Genomic DNA, 21,932 nt, shown 5'->3' with positions numbered 1-21,932 from the left:
GCAACTCTAAAATAAATGACCACTTATTTTGATGCGGTTAAATGCGGTGCTGGACAGGACATCAGGTAAGTTCTGTGTATCTTTAAATAGCTTTGTGAGGTCATTTACTTCGCCTTTAATCATTGATCAGCTCCATTTGGTCTCCATTCTAAATTTGATCAGCTTTACGGCTTTGAAAAAAAAATCAGTGAAGGTTACTGTGTATTTTCTTATGGAATTTTGTCCATTAGGTCCATGCCAACTTGGAGCAATGCCATAAATCTCATTGTCTACAACCTGTTCCTTTAAATAGCTTTCCTTTATACCCATATGTGACAGTTAACTTAGCAACCAGAATGTCTTTGGGAAGTTGGAGGAAATTAGAGCTCTTGGGGAAATCCAGGCAGTTACAGGGAGAATGTGCAAACTCTTCACATATAGCATCCAGGAGAGCAGGGGGAAGTACTGTGTTGCAATTAAGCCCTAGAATATTTTTTAATATATTTATTGCAACATGGTGTGGAATTGGGCCTTTGAGCCACACCACCCAGCAATCCCCCAATTTAATCCTAGCCTAGTCACAGGACAATTTGCATTGACCAATTAACCTACCAACTATGTATCTTTGAACTGTGGGAGGAAACCGGCATGGTCACAGGGTGAATATTATGTATTTCCTTAATCATTCATTGCTGGTATTTATGTGGTAAATGTTACAGAATTCTCGGTAGTTTTAGGGATTGGCTCAAATCCAGTAAAAAAATATTCTGTTTGTCCAAAACTAAGTATTAAGATCTTTACAGCCTAAAGAAGAGACTTTTTGTTTGCATTTGTTTGTTTGTTAGATGGAAAGCAGCAGGACATAAGGATCACAGTTCTCATCTTCAACCTGATTTCACCCCTAATCACTTGGAACCTCTGTTACCTACATCACCCAGGTCCAGCCCCTGTGACTAGGACTTTGGGATTTCAGTAATGATGGGGGAAATGGAGAAATGTGGCTCCAACAATTGTTACCTGAAACTTGTAAGAGGTGACCAGGCTGAGTAATCAACTTCCACAGAGTTCAAAACTTGGTCCTCTCTCCCACTTTAGTCCTAGGTTTGCATTACTGAATCAGCCCAGAACCCCTCTTTACACTGTAAACCCTTGTTAGTTTATTCAATCCTTACGGCATCTGGTCACCCCAGTATAGGTAGACTGTTGAAGCCTTAAGAGGGTGCAGAAGAGGTTTACCAGAATGCTGCTTTGTTTAGAGGACATGAGAGACTGGATAAACTTGGGTTGTTTTCTTTGGAGTGGCAGAGGCTGAGGGGAGATCTGATAGAGTAGACAGGGAGTATCTTCTTCCCACGGTCGAAATGTCTAATACCAGAGGGCATGCATTGAAGGTGAGAGGGGGGAGGTAAGGTTCAAAAGGGATGTGACGGTTAAGTATGGTAGTAGACGCAAATACATTTGAGGATTTTAAGAGGTGTTTAGATAGGCACATGAATATGAGGAAGATGGAAGGACATAGACATTGTGTAGGTAGGAGGGATTTTAATTTACTTTTTAACTGGTGTGGCACAATGTTGTGGGCTGAAGGGCCTGTTCCTGTGTCGTACTGTTCTATGTTCTATCTGTAAGGACAACAGTGCATTTGATACTCACGGATAGCCATCAATATCAAACTTGCTCTGTTTTCTTGTGAATTCAAAGACTGAATTGTAAGACACATACTTTTCTCCTAATTATTTCACATTTTTTCTCATCATGCTTAGTTAACCTTATGAGTATCCGTAAGTGTTCTGCTAATACCGATGTTCTTGCCTACCTCTTCTCTGTGCTGTTTTGTAGCCTTAAGATATTTCCCTCCTTTACATATTGGAAGTTATTTGTGGCCATCTGTTTGCAGTTACTGTCTGTGCCTCCTTTCTTTGTACTTCATCATTGATTTGTGGATGACCTTTATACTTCTGCTGCTTTTTTCCTGCTACATAGTTTGTTTAATTGCATCTAATTAGTTCCATGCCTCCTTGACCTGCAAAGCTCACATACAGTTGGATTCCATAACTAAAGGCCCCTTGTTACATATCCTCCCTTTGATCAGTTACTTATATATGTTGCATTGTTTTCATGCCAACATTTTTTTATTTGTCTAAATAAGCATTCCAAATAACTGATTATGGTTACTGCTGTTATCTTTTTTTGAAATGGGGCAACCTGCAGGTAATGAACACTGAGCTGAACTGATCTGAAATATGTCTTTTGATTTTGTGTTTTATATTCTGTGTTTTCGCTTTTTTTCCTGTTGCTGTTTGCATGTGCTAGGGGGAGGGGAGTTTGATGTTTCTCTTTGAATGGCTTGGCTCCACAGTTCTTTGCTTTGCCACTATCTGTGGGGAAAACAAATTTTAGGATTGTATAGGGCATACATACTTTGTTAATAATGTACCCTGAGTCATTTAAGTGAAGTTTGGATAGGTACACGGATAGTAGGTATATGGGGGGCTATGGTTCCAGTGCAGGTTGATGGGAGAAGGCAGTTTAAATTTTTTTGGCATTGGCTAGATGGGCCAAAGGGCTTGTTTATGTGCTGTACTTTCTTATGACTCTGAGTCTAACCTTTGAATCACCAATATACTAAGTGGTATCATTAATATCTGTGACACAGTGCAAAGCTATGGATGAATTTGTACATTGTTGCCTCAGTTCTATAAATCATTCCGCCATGAAGTGTCCATATGTCCTTTACTTTTGCTCTGGACTTTTTGAGTCCGTAATATATTAAGATAAATTTTATGCACTTTGTTGAGTCACTTTTGGATTTCAACTAGATGGTTAGGCAAAGTGTGCAGAAATGTCTCAAAAGGTCTGAAGTATTGATTTACTTCAACTTTGATAGATTCCAAAATGTTAATAACTATGACTAAGAGTGAATATCAGTCAGCTTTCTCGTTCCCAATCTTGCTAATCTTGTTTCTAGCAGGACATAGCTTTGTTCCATTCAGGTATATAGTTTATGTTGTCGTCATTCTTTCCATCATGTGCTACCCTTGTGATGGCAATATTCATTGATTGATCTGATTCAGTAATACAATTAGTAGCTCCAAAATTAACTCGAGACTTCAGCACAGTATGGGTAGAATAGAACATGCATGTAATAGTTTAGATTTGTTTTGTCTAAGAATTTATTCTTCTCCATGGCAAATGTTATGTAGTGATTTCCAAGTCACACATTACCTTGAATTATCCCTATCAGTCGGGTTTCTATCACCCGATAATCTTGTTGATCAGGGTCCGTAATCGGTAGTCCTAACATGAATCCTACTTCCTACTTAACCTTTATTATACCACACCTTTGCTCTTCTCCTAAGTATAGACTCTTTGATATCATCATTATCTGTAGATTGGTTATGTTCCATAGTTGAGCTTTCTTAACTCAACGCTGCTTAACTGTACTAAATTCTTCTTCACCTTCTCTGTAATCCACTTCCTAAATCCCCACACAACGTTCTGCCTTCTCGATCTGTTATGAAAACGGTTTTAGTATATCTTATTGCCTTTAATCAATGAATCTTACCAATGAATTAACAGACTATTGATTTAAATACTATACCCAGCTACTTTGATCATTACTTAATCAGTCTGCAATTGTTATTATTATCATTTATCCTAGTATAGATAAGATGGATTCTTGACATCACAGACTTTAACCATTTCCCCTATTGTGTGGAAACGTGTATATCATTAATATACAATCACCACAATATGACAAATTATTAAATATAATTCTTATCTAAAGATGTATATTAGTATTTATTCCTCAGTTTGTAAACTGCCCTTGTGTTTCCCTCCATTGATCCTTGTATGTACCTTCAATTTCACTGAGGAGTTATTTTGATGAGAGCTCTAGATTTATCAAGCCTGTGAAGGAAATGGGCTATATAAATCCTACCTTTTGCTAAGTCTTGTTTGTATATCATAATCAAGAGAAGATCTGCAATTGCTGGAAATCCAAGCAACACACAGAAAGTGCTGGAGGAACTCAGCAGGCCAGGTTGCATCTATGGAAAGAGGTACAGTTGATGTTTTAGGCCGCGACCCTTTGGCAGGACTGGAGGAAAAAAGCTAAGGAGTAGATTTAAAAGGTCGGGGCAGGGGAGAGAGAAACATCAGGTGATAGGTGAAACCTGGAGGGGGAGGGATGAGGTAAAGAGCTGAGAAGCTGATGGGTGAAAGAGACAGAAGGCCATGGAAGAAAAAAAAAGTGGGGAAGAGTACCAGAGGGAGGCGATATAAGCAGGAAGGAGACAAGGTGAGAGAGGGAAAAGGGGATGGGAAATGGTGAAGGGGGGTGGGGGGCATTTTATATGTTTATAAAAGACATTTTTTCTGAAGTTTTTTAAACTCGCAGTAGGTGTCTTTTAAAATTGCTTTGAACATAGGCCCCGTTGTTTCTCCATTCCTCCTCAGCCGGATTAGTAATTCCACATCTCCTTGATATGGAGTGCATGGCACAATTTACTCTCCTCTCTAAGACAATGCTTTCCGTTCCATATGTGTGTGTGTGTGTGTGAGAGAGAGAGAGAGATAGAGCATAGTACTATATTTATCAACATAGAGAACATAGAGTGGAAAGTGAATTTGTAAATCCGACAGGAGCATAGGATGTTGGGAATGGTGAGGGTGGAACGTGGAGGGCTGTTACGTACAGACCCATCCAGCCTGAGACACCTGGCAAAGTCATTTGATTCCAAACAATTGGCTTATTGATCATTACAGAATGTGTCTCTAGTGCTTTTTGCTCCCTCCCCTCTCCCTTCCCCTTTTTCCCAATGATGATTCCCCTCTCCCTGCCCCCTTCCCACTCTCAGTCCACAATAGAGACCCATGTCAGAATAATGTTTATCATCACTCACATATGTCATGAACTTTGATTTTTTTTGTGACAGCATTACATAAAATTATTACTCTACTGTGCAGAAGTCTTAGGCACCCTTACTATATATACACGTGCATGAGACTTTTGCATAGTACTGTATATTGAAAATAGGATAACAATAAAACTCTGATAATTTAGTATCCTTGTTGTCTGTGAATCTGTGTACTCATGAGGTTGACCAAATGTTATTGTGTTTGTTGGCCAAGTGTGGAGCCTGAACCAGGCTTGCTAACACCAGGGGTTAGGAATGTGAGTAGGTTTCTGGCCAGAGCTGGAGTCCAGAATATGGGTTAGAAGTGGGATCTGGAGTGCTTCAACATTTCAGCTTGTGTGTTTGATAAACTGAAACTCAACAGGTTTCTCTTATTTTTTTCAACTACTGGATAGCATGTTTTTAAAAAAAAAGTAAAAGTGTAAACACGAGGAATTCTGCAGATGCTGGAAATTCAAGCAACACACATCAAAGCTGCTGGTGAACGCAGCAGGCCAGGCAGCATCTCTAGGAAGAGGTACAGTCGACGTTTCAGGCCGAGACCCTAAGTGTGTTGAAAGTAAAAGTGTGTGGGGGAGAAAAATGTGTAACATTGAATAGTTTTGGAAAACCTGTTTGACCCAGTGCCACCAAGGTCCTGAGGGTGCTGAGTTATCAGTTTTATTTTAATAAGCTTTGTGAATTGGCGAGTCATTACCAAGATTAACCATTATAAAAATAAATATTCTTGTTAAAGCAGATTTATGATTACAACTAATTGAAAATACTTCCCAAGGTGTGGGTAATTTCATATCCGGAAATAGAAATTCCTGCAAAATTCCTAATATTAACTAGGATTGCACATAATTTCTGAATGGAAATAACTGCAACTCCACAATTTTAATTTTTATTAATGTTTATATCAACTGAATGAAATTCAACTGAGAAAAGCAAGGGATCTAGAGTGAAATGTTAAAAAGGACCACATGCTTAACACAGAGACAAACAAGATACAAGCTTGTGATTTCTTGCTTTTGAAACTTTTACAAATACCCATTTAAAAAAGAAATCAGTTGTAAATGAGAGCATTACACATACAAAAATGAACAGAAGCTGGTGAAGTTTTACAGATCTGTCATGTTCACACAGCTTTTTACTAGGGCACTACTTACTTAATGATTACCTGGCTATTTCTCTCTCTTGAGCTACAATGATTATTTCATAATGTGCTGTTCTTAAGTAACTGAATATTTATTTAGTGATAAAGTGTGGATTAGGCCCTTCCATCCCTTCCAGCCGTGCTGATTCAGCAACCTTGATTTAACCCTAACCAAATCACTGGACAACTTACATTGACCGAATAAACTACCTGGTACATCTTTGGGTAGTGGGAAGAAATTGGAGCATCAGCAGAAAAATCTATGATTTGCACAAACTTCTTGTGCACTTCAGTTTGCTGCCTCCTTCACAACTAGTCAAATCTTAAATGTATTGCAAGATCCCAGCACTATGTCACAGGTGCCTTCCAGTGCTGAAGTATATTGTGACTTTGTTCTCTTCCCATTTTAAAATTAGAAACAAATTCTATTATTGAACTGGCAAATTTTGTCTCTGTTTCCCTGATGAAAGAATGAAGGAGCTGTCAAGTAGAAATTGTGTACATATCCATGTCAGCAGCATTTCAAATAATGTAAAAATGATAATATAAAAATATTTTTCCCCATTATCTTTTGAACACTGAAAATCTTTACAAAGTCTGAGATCCAGCACAGAATAGAGCAATTAAAATTTAAAGCCATAGCTATTGTCTTTAATTAATCAAATTCTTGATTTCTTCTTTCCCGAGATTTTGGTTGCAGGAGGGGCCACCCCCAAAAAACTAGCTCTTGGACTTGCAGGAATTGAATTAAGCAGGACTTAAGTGTTTGATTGAATTAAAACTAAATATTGGCATTCATTTTAATTCAGACAGGATGAAATTAAAATAAATTCTTACTCTTAATTGAGCTACAGAACTTTGTAAAAACTATTTTCTTTGAACCAGACATGACAGACTTCAATGGCTAAATTTTTAGATCTAAATCCTTGTATTTCTATTCACAGATGATTAACCCTTCTAATTTCTCAGGTGTTTCCAGACAAAATCTGTCAAAGTTGCCTTTTACATGCAACTGAAAAATTGTTAAGCCTAATGTAACATCTACAAATTTATTGTGCATTCATATACTTCAAACCAAATATAACTTACTCTAAAAGCCAAGCCCAGGACAGTATAAAATGTTAACAAGCATCTCAGAAAGCTTTGATGGCTTTAGTGCACAAGAATGCTAGAACCCATTGATCATATAAGGGCACAGATTCAAGCATATCCACATCAATCAGAATTCCAACTACAAATCCCCTATAGCAGTTTTAAAAATTCCATTTGTTAGAGGACAATATATCTATTAAAGTTTGCAATTCAAATTTGCAGGAAGAAGTTTGTGAACCCTTTGCAATTGCCTGGTTTTCTGCATTAATTAGTCATAAAATGTGGTCTGATCATCTAAGTATCTAAGTCACAATAACAGGCAAACACAATCTGCCTAAACTAATAACACACAAACAATTGTGCTACTTCTCGTCAATACTGAGTGCACCATTTAAACAATCACAGTCTAGGTTCAAGAAAGTATGTGAACCTCTGGTGTAATGCCTTCTGCAAAAGCTATTTGGAGTCAGGTGTTCCAGCCAATGAGGTGAGATTGGGTGTGTGGGTTGGAGAGGTGCCCTGCCCTGTAAAAAAGACACACAAAATCAGTTTACTGACAGAGCCTGCTCTTCTCAAGAAAGATCTGTTTATTTCCACCATGCTTCGATCAAAACAACTTTCCGAGCAAATTAGAAGCATTTTAGAGATGCATGAAGCTGGAAAAGGCTGCAAGAGCATTTCTAAAGACCTGAGTGTTCATCAGTCCACAGTAAGAGAAATTGTCAACAAATGCAGGAAATTCAACACTGTTGCTACTCTCCCTGGGAGTGGAGTGGGTGTCATGCAAAGATCACACTAAGAGCACAATGTGCAACGCTGAAGGAAATGAAAAAGAACTCAAGGGTAACAGCAAAAAACCTGAAGAAATCACTAGAACTTGCTAAAGTCTCTTCATGTGTCCACTATAAGAAAAGTCTTCATGTGTCCACTATAAGGGAAAATTTGCAGATGCTGGAAATCTAAGCAACATACATAAAACACTGGAAGAACTCAGCAGGTCAGGTACACCTATGGAGAAGAGTAAACAGTCGAAATTCTGGGCTGAGACCCTTCATCATGACTAAGTGTTCATGGAAGGACACCACAGAGGGATCAGAATCAAATTTATTATCACTGGCATGTGTCCTGGAACCACTGCTCTCCAAAATAAAATATTGCTGCACGTCTCAGGTTTGCAAAAGACCACCTGGATGTTGCACAACGCTTCTGGAACAATTTTCTGTGGACAGATGAGACAAAAGTTGAACTTTTTAGCAGAAATGCACACTGCAGTGTTTGGAGGAAAAAGGGTGCTGCAAAACCAAAACCAAGACCTCATCTCAGCCATGGAGCACCATGGTTTAGGGCTGCTTTGCTGCCTCATGGCCTGGACAGCTTGCAATTGTTGAGAAAGCAATAAATTCTAAATTGTATCAAGACATTTTACAGGAGAATGTCAAGTAGCAGTCTGTCATCTGAAGCTTAATAGAAGTTGGAAGATGCAACAAGGCAGTGATCCGAAACACAAGAGTAAATCAACAACAGAATGGTTTAAAAAGAAGAAAATTTGTGATTTGGAATGGCCAAGTCAGAGTGCTGATCTTAACCCAATTGAGATGCTGTGGCATGGTCTGAAGGGGGCTGTTCATGTAAGGTATAACAAATGTGGGTTGATACTGTTCAACGTCTTGTTGAAGTGTTATTAATGGTGTTGTGGGAAAGAATGGAGCTCATAATTTTGTTGGCTGCTCAGGAGGGCGTTTACCTCATGGATCCTAGTCGTTAACAGCATATCTATTAGGTTTGAAAATGAAACCTCTAAAAGTGTTAATGAGAAGTCTTTAATCTGAAATATTTACAGTTTCTCTTTTCACAGATGCTACCTGATCTGATGAGTTTGCCAGCATTTTAAGTTTCTGTATCTGCAAATTTCATTGGCTGTTTAATCCCAATTAATCTCCTTTCTTCAATTATTTTCACTGCTCTGTCACCAGAGGTGCCTCTAGGCTGAAACCTGACACTAATTAAGCGATTTCCTGTTGACATTTTCTGTGATTGCACCTCTGTCTTTAATTGCCTTTGAAGCCTGTTTGAAGGCCTAAAAATCTTTGTTCGGTCTTCAAACTGTAAATTGGCAAATTCAGCCTTCTTTTCTATCTCTGTCTGGAACTAACTCATGCATAAAAAGTGAAGAGTGCTGCTTTAAATTTTTATTTACCTTCGCCTTTTAATTTTTACTATTTTACCGTTTCTTTATTTTTAAGTTTCTGCCTCACTTGGTTATTCTCCTTTTGACATTTCTCCGTACTGGTCAGCAACTGTCAGCAGGCTGGATGGAGAGCGAGGTGTCTCCCAGTGGAGGTTGGTTGTAGGGGATTCGTAGCCCGTTCTTTAGTTAGAGCCTTCAACATTTTGGGCATTGAGGGAGAGAGGAAGAGGAGAGCCATCCGCAGTACCACTGATGCGGCAGAGAGAGCCTCAAGATGGCTGTGGCTCAAAAGAGGGGAGCCATGGAGTCATAAGTAGCCTGCCATCTGGACACAAGCCGGGATCTGATCAGCCCCGGCTGGGTCACCTGGAGGAGGTTGTATGATGTTGAAAGACCCGAAACACCCGGTGATTCCAGGAACATCACTGAAGGTGTGTCCAGAAGCATCAGTAGGTGTATGTACACAACTGTGATTGCACCTCTGTCCTTAATTGCCTTTGAAGCCTGTTTGAAGGCCTAAAAATCTTTGTTCAGTCTTCAAACTGTAAATTGGCAAATTCAGACTTCTTTTCTATCTCTGTCTGGAACTAACTCATGCATAAAAAGTGAAGAGTGCTGCTTTAAATTTTTATTTACCTTCGCCTTTTAATTTTTGCTATTTTACCTTTTCTTTATTTTTAAATTTCTGCCTCACTTGGTTATTCTCCTTTTGACATTTCTCCATTTCTGTCAAAGATGAAGCAACTGTAGTAGCCTTTATTAAATCATATAGCTTCAAGCATGTATATAACATAATATAACATTATTTATATCATATATGGGGTGACAGGGTTGATAAGAGGTTAGCGGAGTCACTTTACAGTACAGGCCATCACTGATTGGGGGTTCAATTGCCTCCGCTGCCTGTTAGGAGTTTATACATTCTCCCTGTGATCGCGTTGGCTTTCCTCTGGGTGCTCCAGTTTCCTCCCACATTCCAATGACGTATGGTTAGGGTTACTAAGTTGTGGGCATGCTATGTTGGTGCCAGAACTGCGGCAACACTTGTGGGCAGCCCCCAACACAATCATCGCAGATTTTTATTTGACGCAAGCAACGTATTTCACTGGTATGTTTTTGATGTTTTGATGTACATGTGACAAAATAAAGTTAATCTTTAAAAAGAACTTTTGTAATTGCCAAGTCTTGGCATCCTTTAATTGTTATGTTCAAATGTTTGTTGGCTTGCATAATTTTTACAGTGAACTGAAGCCCAATTAACAATCTTTATCTCCTACCTTGTTTGTGTCATAGACTTCTACCATTAACCGAGGGGTCCGTGGACCCCAGGTTGGGAAACCCTGTAATACATTGCTTCAGCACCATTCACCTTTTGCTCATTTCTCCCATTGTTAGCAAGAATTTGTTGCAGTTCTCCAAAATCGTATTCTGACTTTATCCTGCATTTTAGTAGAGTAGACACAGAATGTTTGTTTGTTTTTTTATTAAAATATTTATTCCAGGAACAACAAACAAGTTCTCAGAATCTGTTGATCAAGCTGAGCTAGAAACATGCACTGAATTCTAGACTTGGGATCCTGCCTCGCATGTTGGTCCTAGGTTTGTGGTACTGAACCAGCCGAGACCCTTGTTGCATATACAGTTGGCCCTCCTTATCCGCGAGGGATTGGTTCTGAGACCCCCCCCCCCCCCCCGTCGATACCAAAAAAACGTGGATGCGCAAGTCCCTTATTTAACCTGTCTCAGTGCAGGTGGACTTTAGGACCCAAGGCAGCACAGGACCCGCTGCCCGCAGTGTTTCTGTTCCGTTGACTTATAATACCTAAAACAATGTAAATGCTATGTAAGTAGTTGTTATGCTGTATTGTTTAGGGAATAATGACAAGAAAAAAAGTCTGTACATGTTCAGTACAGATGCAACCATTGTAGCTCTTCTGGGAACGCTGATGCTGCCTCGGCATCAGCCGATGTCGATTCTCCCGTGATCTTTAAGTTCTTGAGGCTGTAGTGCTTTACATAGCCAGCCAGCCATCCCTAGCACTAACACTTCCACGAATTTTAGTTTCTTTCTGCTTTATTGTGTGAATGCTGGATTTGTTCTTACCGACCTTACGGCCCACTTCGGAATGCGACATGCCACTTTTCAAAAGATCTAATATTTCTAATTTCTCGGCGAGAGATAGCACTTTATGCTCCCTCTTAGCCTTTGAGGAATTGCTTTAACCACGTAATTGCTTTTTAGGAGCTATTTTTTCACAGAAACAAAGTAGTGAACGAATGAGACACAAGGCAAACAATGTTCTAACAACGAGTGCTGGAGAGAGAACTTCCGGGTTTTGCCGATTCACGGTTGGTTGAATTCGCGCATGTGGAACTCACGGATAAGGAGGGCCGACTGTATACTATTTAGTTCTTCATTTAGCCTGGCTCTGTTACACTTGTATATAGTGTAATTCAGTCATCAGCCATCAGGTGGTGTAGTGGCATCTGCACCAGACTTCAAGGCGAGGGGTCATGGGTTCAAATCCGGCTGGCTCTTTGCATGCTTTCCATTTGAGCTGGGTTGAGTGTTGAGCTAGCAACTCGGCCTCACAAAAAAAAAGCAGGCAAAAATGGCAAGTTTGCTGCCCGATATGCTGCAAGGTGTGGAAAAGAACAACAAAGTTCAGTCATACCTATTATTAACATCCTTGGTCTGTCTATGCGTTGTGAATTCAAACTCTGAATTGAAAGCTACATAGCTCCCTCCTAACTTACATCCATCTCATATCATGTTTAATTATCAAATGTCCATGTTTGGTTTTCTAGTGACAGTGACCTTCTTGTCCATTTCTATTATTTTTCAGCCACAGGCTCATTCCCAATTTCTTTGCCTCCCTTATGTACTAGATGTCTGTGTCTCCCTTGTTCATTCATGCAGGTGGACCAGTCTGACCATCACACTTGGTTCCTGCTGTTTCCTATTACAGCTTTTATTACTATACCTAATTAGTTCCTGACACACTTGACTAACAAAGCTCACATACTGATTCTGCTGAATTCCTAAACTAAGCGTATGCTTGCTATGTCCCAGTGGCTCCAATGACTCCTGTGGCCCATCATCCCAGTAGCCACTGCAGCCCTTGAGTCCCCAGTTATCACAATCCCTTCACTGCTGCTGTGATTCCCCAATACAAAAGTACAATAGAATAAATGGAAAAATTACACGTAAAGACTGCCAAGCAATCAATGTATATAAAGAAGACAGTATGTACAAATACAAAGTAATAATAAAAAAAATACTGTAAACATGAGTTGTAGAGACCTTGAAAGTGAGTCTATAGGTTGTGGAATCAGTGCAGAGTTGAGGTGAGTGAAGTTATCCACACTGGTTTAGGATCCTGATGGTTGAAGGGTTGCGCCGAGATGGTGTGCAATCCAACAAACTGAGCAAGTGACTATCTGAGATGTTTTTATTGAGATTGCAAGACCCTGTTGGACATCAGTATTGTAGAATACTGCATCCGTTCATTGGCGAGACCGATGGCAGGGAAGCTGTGTTGCCTAGGTTGTGGTGAGGACTATGCCTTGGCAACAGGGTTGGATTGGATGTAACAGCCTGCCCAGGGGAGAGAGCAGGGGGCTCTGCTGGGTGTGCTGGAATCACACTGGGTTGAGGGCTGGCCCCCTCCTGTTGATGTTGTCCTCTGGCGTTTGCTCGGTGCTACCCTCCAGTGTACACTCAGTGGAAGAGCAGGCTGGTCCAGGTCAATCTACAGTCATACCACTCAGGCATTTGGGCTATATTATTTTATTTCTTTGTGACTATGTTTTTCTGAAATCATAACTGTATGTGCTATTTGCAGTGTGCTGTGTGCTGTTGGTAGTGAGTTTTGCAGCTTGGCTCCAGAGGAACTCTCTTTTCATCTAGCTATATTTATGTAAGGTTGAATTAACTTAAACTTTTAACTTGAAAACTGTTCCTGAACCTGGTGGTGTGGCACCTAAGCATGCTGCACCTCTTTCCTGAGGGCAGCAGTGAGAAGAGCTTGGTCTGGTTGGTGGGGAGTCCTTGATGATGGATGCTGCTTTCTTATCGCACAGCTCCTTGTAAGTATGCTCATTGGTGGGGAGGGCATCTCCTGTACTAGAATCAGCCGTATCCACTACTTTTCATAAACTTTTCTGTTCATGGGCATCGGTGTTTTCGTACCAGGCCATGATGCGATCAGTCACAATACCCTCCATTGTGCATCTATAGAAGTTTGTTAAAGTTTTAGATGACATGCTGAATTTGTGCAACTTATAAGAAAGTAGAAGCACTGTCATGCCTTCTTTTTAATGGTACCTAAGTGCTGGACCTGGACAGATCCTCTGATATGATGACACTAAGAAATTTGAAATTAATTGCCCTTTCCACTCCGATCCCCTAATGCAGGGTGCCTCATGGACCTCCAATTTCTTCCTCCTGTTGTCAGTAATCAGCTCTATGGTTTTGCTGGCATTGAGTGAGAGAGAAGTTGTTGTGGCACCATTTATTCAGATTTCCAATCTCCCTCCTATCTGCCACTTCATCTCTACCTTTGTTTCAGATAACAATAGTGGTATTGACAGCAAACCTGAACACGGCAGATCAGGGGACTAAACATACAGCCTTGTGGGGCACCTGTGCTTATGGTGATCGTGGAGGAGATGTTGTTGCCAATCCATACTGACTGGGGTTTGAAGGTGAGGAAACTGAGGATTCATTTGCACGGGGAGGTATCAAGGCCTAGGTCTTAGAGCTCATTTATTAACTTTGAGGGGGTGATCGTGTTGAATGCTGAGGTATGCACCTTCACTGTCCAGATGTTTCTAGGCTCAGTGAAGAGCCAATGAAATGGTATGTCCTGTTGACCTGTTGTGATGGGAGGCAAATTGGAGCAGATCCAAGTTGTTCCTGCTCCTCAGGTAGGAGTTGATGTGCTTCACAACCAGCATCTCAAAGCACTTTATCATAGTGGATGATAGTCATTGAGGCAGTTTACCACAGTCTTATGATTGAAGCCTGCTTTAAGCAGCTGGTTACCTCAAACTGCCAAAGCGAGAGGTTAATGATGTCAGTAAACACTCCAGCCAGTTGATTAGCGCAAGTCGTTGGTACTCCTACCAAGTCTGAATGTGGCTGTGCAGCCTCAGGCTCCCACTGTAAATGAAGTCCCCTGTTGGTCAGAGTTGACAGCAAGATCTTGGAGGGGTTTGTAACTAATGTTTCAGCAGTATGTTATATCCAGTTTATTTGTTGTCCCTGCTTACCAGTGTTACTCATGTAAAGTTTGGCAACCACTTTTACTCTCTGTGCAGCTGCCATCAGCCAGCATCTATAGGCATGCAGCCACCATCACCACCATCAGCCTGCCCTTCTCACCTAGCTAGTGTCTTATGCAGTGCATTTAGTACCTTTTGTGCCAATGGAGTTCTGTGTTTCTGTAGCAAACATGCACAATTATTAAATTAATGCTCAAATAGATCACAACAAGTATGACCCCAGAGCTTGTTTTTGCTTGTAAACCTGACCTAAATTTGATACATACATCTCTGTTCTGACTGGCTGAAATCAGGGAGCCAGGCTCATTGTGAAGGTGTGGAATCCACTGCCGGCTTACAAACCATCTCTTATAAATCAGTTTTCACTGAATATTTTTGTTTTTGGAGAGGAAATTAGCTTTGAACATTTTTCCCAATAGTTAGCACTCAGTTGATAAACTAAACTGAAGTGCCTTACTTAAATACATTTTTTGTAATTATGTCCCACTGTTTTTATGTGTACCCATTATTTTGGAATATTATGACTTTCACTGACAAAAAATTACTTTTGAAAAACCCTTTGAAATGCTACCTAATTGTACCAATTCCTATGTACCGAGTATTTTTTAATTAAAAAATTCTTTTATTACATTTTCCCATGGCAATTTTTATACTGCTTTGCCCAGTAAATTCTGAGCTGTTCAAACTGCTTGACAATAGACAGTTTGATTGCCCTCTCATTACCTATTATAGCTTGGCAATACCCGCTCCATTGAATGACATCAGAATTGGAGAGATTGTGGAGGTGGTGAGAGGCTGATTTTCATGAGCATACACAAGTTGGGCTGAAGGTACAGATTAAGAAATGGAAACCACTTCCTATATAGCTGAACTTTCCCAGCTGCTTGTGGGCAGTTAGTTTTAGCATGTTCCATTTCACAGTCTGATCTGGCCATAAAACTATAAAACATAGGAGCAGAGTTAGGCCATTTGGCCTGTCGAGTCAATTCTACCATTCCAGTGTAGCTGATTTATTATCTCTGTCAACCCCATTCTCCTGCCTTCTACCCATAACCTTTGACATCCTTACTAATCAAGAACCTATGAACTTCTGCTTTAAATACAGATATGTGTTGCTTAACGTCCACGATATGTTCTGTGAAATTGGATGTTATGTGATTTGGACGTTGTGCGAACACCATATTATATACTTAGCAAACCTACATGGAGTACTGTAGTGTACCTGTATTGACTAAATCTATGTCATTAGCAGTTTCTCCATATCCGGTATAGGTCCCTCTCTCATTTTCGTGAGCCTTCTAGTTTCCAGTGAAGCCGATCCTTTAACAGCTTGGAGAATTTTTTCTTTGTTTTTCAGGATCGTCATGATTGTCAAGTGCGACATGCCTAAATCCCGAGCAATAGCATTGACTGGTTTTCCACCTTCATATTGTTTAATAACCTTTTGTTTCACTTCCAAATCAATACTTTTCCTTTGCCTCTTGCTGCTGCTATCACTAGGAGTGGTTTTGCTGCGTTTGGAAGCCATGATGCACTTTACGGTAATATTTTCGAAAGAAATTTAAACGGAGAGGTAACACTACTACACTCAAGAGACGCGCGATACAGGAGATTAGTTATGTCCGCTACGTCACATTCTCCGATTGGGACTACGGACGTATATGCGATCGGATGTTAAGCGGCACACACCTGTATACCCAATGACCTGGTCTCTACATCTATCTGTGGCAATGAATTACGTAGATTCACCACCCTCTGGCTAATTAAATTCCTCCTTATCCCTGTTCTAAAGGGACTTGGTTTTATTCTGAGACTGTGAACCTGTGGTCCTAGACTTCCCCCATTATAGCAAACATCCAGGTCCTCAATCTAGGCCTTTCAGTGTTTGCTGGGTTTCAGTGAGATTCTCCCCACCCCATTCTTCTAAACTCTAGGCCCAGGCCCAGAGTCATCAGATGCTCCTCAAAAACATTAACCTTTTAATTTGGGAATCATTCTGGTAAACCTTCTCTAAATCCTCTCCAATGCCAGCATATCCTTTCTTATATAAGGGGCCAAGAACCGCTCACAATACTCCAAGTGTGGTCTGACCAGTGCCTCGTGATTCAGGTCTGTGTTACATTCCCCGACATTAACTCAACTCATGATACCCACAAGCCAATATACTCAGGTTAGGTAATCATGCTCTATCAGTGATCCATTTGTCTCTACAGTCCCTATTATCCAGGTAGCCCTGTCACCTGCTGCCTCTTTGGTCCTGATACCCTGGTATTTCTTTTGCCCTTTACAGTGTTCCACTGCAACGCTCCACATCTCTGATGACTAGTTACCTTGTCACTTTAATCCTGTTATCCAGTTTCTCTATGGCCCCTTCACCAAATGTCCCTGTACTTGAAGTTCCTCTTACCTGGTGTCTGTATGATTGCTGTTACCTTGTGTGCATTTAGCAATCATGCAGACTTTTGCTACCAGGTGGACCTGCAGTATTCATCGTCTCTAAAACCCCACTTTTGTGTCACCTCTCCGTTCCTTTTGCGGATCTTGCTACCTCATTTTCTTCATTCCTGTACTCCATTATCACGATATTTTAACAGTAAATAAACCAGCAATGGTGTCTGTTAGAAAACACCAAATACTGACAGCATCTACTGAAAAAGGAGAATTGATTTTCAAATTCAAGATGTTTCTTCACAGATGCTGCTTGACTGCTGAACATTTGCAACATTTTTAAAAATTTCACATTTGCAGCTTCTGCAGCTTTTAAAAATTTTTATTGGATTGCAGGTTTAGTTGAACATATGTTGAACATCAGTAGCACTTTATGCTGTTTGAGGAACTGCAACTAAGTGTACTTGCATGTTACAGCATGATGTGCTCTTTTTTGCTGGGAAGCCAAGCGTTACCTGGTTTGCCCGTTTACTCTGCAGAAATACAAAACAGTTCCGGTCCACTTGAAAATGCAATGACTAATAGGTGATGAATTTCACCTTGAATATTTCCTTTATGTTTCTTAAAATTGAAACTCCATGTTCATGTTGGCAGGATGTGTCTGATTTTGCACTTCAGAGTGGGAAGCTCTGGGATAATTGTTGTGTAACTCAATCAGCCACAAGGTGGGAAAATTGGAGAAGTAGCAAGCTATTCAAGACTGAAATGAGCAGAAATTTAGCAAGCTATTCAATCTCCTGAGCCTGTTCTGTCATTCAGCAAGGTCACGATAAACCTTCTCTGTCATGCCATTTGCCTGACCTCTCCACATATTCCTTGATTTCATTAATTCTGATAGATGTATCAGTCTCAATCATTGACTAAGTATCTACGGTCAGCCAAGGTAGAGGAATCCAATGAATCAGCATCCTTTCAGTGATAAAATTTCTGTTCACTTCAATCTTGAATTACTTTAATGGTTTGTGTGCACACAGGATGAGTGAATGGAAATGCATTTGAAACACATTTATCGTATAGTGGCAGTGACTAAGGTTCAATTCCCACTGCTGTCTAAGGAGTTTACACATTCTCCCCATGACTGCATGGGTTTCCTCCAGGTGCTCCGGTTTCTTCCCACAGTACCAAGGTGGATGGATTAGTAGGTTAATTGGTCACATGGATGTAGTTGGGCAGTGCAGGCTTGTTGGACCAGAAGGACCTGTTGCTGTGCTGTATCTCTAAATGAAATATTAAATGAACCAAATATTAAGTTTAATTTGGGATACTTTTGGAATATTAATTTATTTATATCACTTTCTAGAGAGTGAATAGGACCATAATTGTGGCCATTTGTATGATTGAATTTGTAGAAAGGAGTATTGTGATTTTACATCTGTGGGATCTCACTATCTCCATCTCTGGAGGCAAGCCGTCAACTGACAGCTTTTACAAACTTACAGATTCCCGTAGTTATCTCAACTATGCTTCTTTCCACCTTATCTCCTGTAAAAATGCTATTCCCTTTTCTCAGTTTCTTCGCCTCTGCTGCATCTGTTCCTAGATGCGGCTTTCTGTTCCAGGGCATCAGAGATATCCTCCTTTACAGGATGGGGTTTCCTTCCCTCTACTATTGATGCTGCCCTCACCTGCATCTCCTCTATTTCCCGTACATCTGCACTCACTGCATCTTACGCCTCTTTAATTGTGATGGAGTCCCTTTTGTCCTTGCGTACTACCCCATTGGCCTTCGTATTCAACACATCCTCTGCAACTTCCGCCATCTGCAAAGGGATCCTACCTCTAAACATATTTTTATGTTTCCCTCTCTTCTGCTTTGTGTAGGGATTGCTCCCTCCATGATTCCCTTGTCCATTCATCCTTCCCCATTAACCTCCCTCCTGGCACTTGTCCTTGCAAGGGGCCTCAGTGCTACACCTGCCCATACACCTCCTTCCTCACCTCCATTCAGGGTCCCAAACAGTGCTTCCAGGTGAGGCAACATTTCATCTGTGAATCTGCTGGGGTCGTCTATTGTGTCCGATGCTCCCAATGCGGTCTCCTCTCCATTCGTGAGACCAGTTATAAATTGGGGCATTGCTTTGTTGAGCACATCTGCTCCATCCGCTACGACTGTGACTTCCCAGTGCCAAGCGTTTTAATTCCCAATCCCTTTCTGACATGTCGATTCATGGCCCCCTGTTGTGTCAGGGTGGAGTAGCAACACCTTATATTCCATCTGGGTACCCTCCAATCCGATGGTATGAACATTGATTTCTCCTTGTGGTTAAAAAAAAAATTCTAACCCCTTCCTCTATTCCCCACTCTGACCTTTTACTTCTCACCTGCCCATCATCTTCTCCTGGGCCCCCTCCTCCTTCCCTTTCTCCTATGGTCCACACTCCTATCAGGTTCTTTCTTCTCCAGCCCTTTACCTTTCCCACCCACCTGGTGTCACCTGTCACCTTCCAGCTAGCCTCCTTCCCCTCCTCTCATCTTTTTATTCTGGCATCTTCCCCTTTCTTTCTCAGACTTGAAGAAGGGTCTTGGCTCAAAATGTTGACTGTTTCCATATATGTTGCCTGACCTGCTGAGTTCCTCCAGCACTTTGTTGTGTTGTGGTTATTAGAGACTGGGAAGGGGAAGGGAAGTGAAAGGGGATATAGTGATTGGCAGAGAATACTGATGTGTGGTATTCAGTGATATCTTTGCAGTTTGGCATAGCAGTCTTACTTTGAATGCTCTGAATTGGTCAGTCAGGCTAGCAGTGGGAATGTGATTGGCATCGTGTGATCTCACCCCACACTGAGTCACTTTGTTCTCTAATACCTACACATTTCAGTGAAATTACTGCAAATTGACTTCTGTAGATTTAATGCTGATGTGCTTTAGAGAGAGGTGAGAAGTTAGATAACAGAACCCATGGAAGCAATAGAAAATGAAAGCAGGAGCTGATAGCGGCAAAGGTCATTTGTGTGTGGTTTATGAAGGCCTTCCTGTTCTTCACAGTGTGAGGTATAACAAGTCCTCTGAAGCAAATAAAATACAATTCAGGAGCTGCAAAGTGGAATGCACATTTATAGATTATTCACAAATTAATTATTTATTCCCCCTTCCTTAACATGTTTGGTTAGTTGAACAATATCTTGAACATGGAAATTTTGATTGTGACTAAGCTGATTAGTGCATTTGTGAGAGGCTTTGTTCTGAGGGCTGTGCTGCGTGGGGAAGAGGAGGGGCATCTGCCTGTGCCAAGGGCTTGTTTTCCTTTTTATTCCAAGCCTTCATTCTTTGTTGTAGGAACTGGCAGATAGAAGTCTGGAGCATGTGTTTTGTTTTTTTAGTTAACTTTCCTTTGGTGCTCTGTGGAGTCAGAAACTAACATTACCCTGCTGTGTTAATAGAAGAGGGATTGATCTGTGATTTAGTATGACATAACAGGAGTATTATTGACAACCAATAGATGCAGCATTGTTGATGATCACATTTGTGACAGATTAGCTTTGAAAGAGAAGTGTGTCTTCAAAGCACAGCCAAGATTTGCCGCAAGCAGTGAAAGCTTCTTGACTAGGAATAAGGAATGCACTACCAAAGCTTGTTCACTAAACATACTCCTGCCTTTTATTTTTCTTTTCAGTTTTATATTGTACAGGAGGGGTTGCGGGGTGGAGTCTACCAAAGAAGGTGTAAGGCCCCCCTTCTCTCCGCTAGCCTGCAGGTCACTTTAGGTAAGGAGCGGCACCTGCTTAGCCGCCCTGATCAGGGTCGCGTGAAGCCATGGGAGCAGCTGGTGGATAGTCGTGTGAGCAACTGGTGCATATTACAAGTCCTTTTTCTGCGACCACTGACACCAGGCAGGCAACCTCTGAAGAGTATTGATCATGGCTGGGGGTCATCCTTCTTGTAAAGACACTGCCCAGAAGAAGGCAGTGGCAAACCACTTCTGTAGAAAAATTTGCTAAGGATAATTATGGTCATGGAAAGACCATGATCACCTTCGTCATACTACATGGCACGTAATGAATGAATTGTACAGGAGGCTAGAGTTACTATAGGTCTGACAGAAGACGTCAGGTGAGAACAGGACTGGGACTCAGTTCTGTTATACCTCATAAGGAAAATATGTTGATATAAAATAGGAATAATGGGCAATTAGTGGAGTGACAGGTTACTGAGGTAGCGTATGCTGCAAAGAGTCAATAACTAAGGAAGCAAGGCAGGAAAAATAAGAAAGGGCAGTTATTCAAATTCCACCACAGGTCTGCGCATACAGTAAATCAGAATCTAGGGATGGGCAGTGAATTAATCAGATTCTAGAGATGGTATTGTATATTTACTTGTGTTATAGTTCCATTGTAGGGTATTTGATGTTCAAGTTCCTGGATGTCAGTATTTCTGAGGATCTATCCTGGTCCCAACATATCAATGCAGCTACAAAGAAGGCACACGGTGGCTATATTTCATTAGAAGTTTGAGGAGGATTGGCACACACACTGTGTGTCCGACAGAGTGATCAGCAGCACTGGGGCTCCACAGGGGACTGTCTTGTCTCCCTTTCTCTTCACCTTTTACACCTGGGACTTCCACTACTGCACAGAATCTTGTCATCTTCAGAAGTTGTTGGATGCATCAGCAAGGGAGATGAGGTTGAGTACAGGGCTACTGTAGGAAACTTTGTCACATGGTGTGAGCAGAATTATCTGCAGCTTAATGTGAAAAAGACTAAGGAGCTGGTGGTAGACCTGAGGAGAGCTAAGGTACCGGTGACCCCTGTTTCCATCCAGGGGGTCAGTGTGGACATGGTGGAGGATTACAAATACCTGGGGATACGAATTGACAATAAACTGGACTGGTCAAAGAACACTGAGGCTGTCTACAAGAAGGGTCAGAGCCGTCTCTATTTCCT

General features: G+C 41.0%; 1 protein-coding gene across 4 annotated transcripts in view; it reads left to right on the top strand.

Moving 5' to 3' along the window:
- LOC140204813 (CCR4-NOT transcription complex subunit 3-like) overlaps positions 1-21,932 on the top strand; it is a 144,440-nt gene that overhangs the window by 15,452 nt on the left and 107,056 nt on the right. The window contains exon 1 of one of the 4 annotated variants that reach the window (XM_072271632.1): positions 14,002-14,023. The exons of the other annotated variants lie outside the window; for them this stretch is intronic. The gene's annotated coding sequence lies outside the window, so the exon portion shown is untranslated. Of the gene's footprint in view, positions 1-14,001; positions 14,024-21,932 lie in introns of those variants that run through there. 4 annotated transcript variants of the gene reach the window in all.

The sequence above is a fragment of the Mobula birostris genome, chromosome 11, assembly GCF_030028105.1.
Source record: "Mobula birostris isolate sMobBir1 chromosome 11, sMobBir1.hap1, whole genome shotgun sequence".
In the NCBI taxonomy this organism is placed as follows: Eukaryota; Metazoa; Chordata; class Chondrichthyes; order Myliobatiformes; family Myliobatidae; genus Mobula; species Mobula birostris.
The sequence above is the reverse complement of the archived record's forward strand: the minus strand, read 5'-3'. Positions and strand labels throughout refer to the sequence as shown.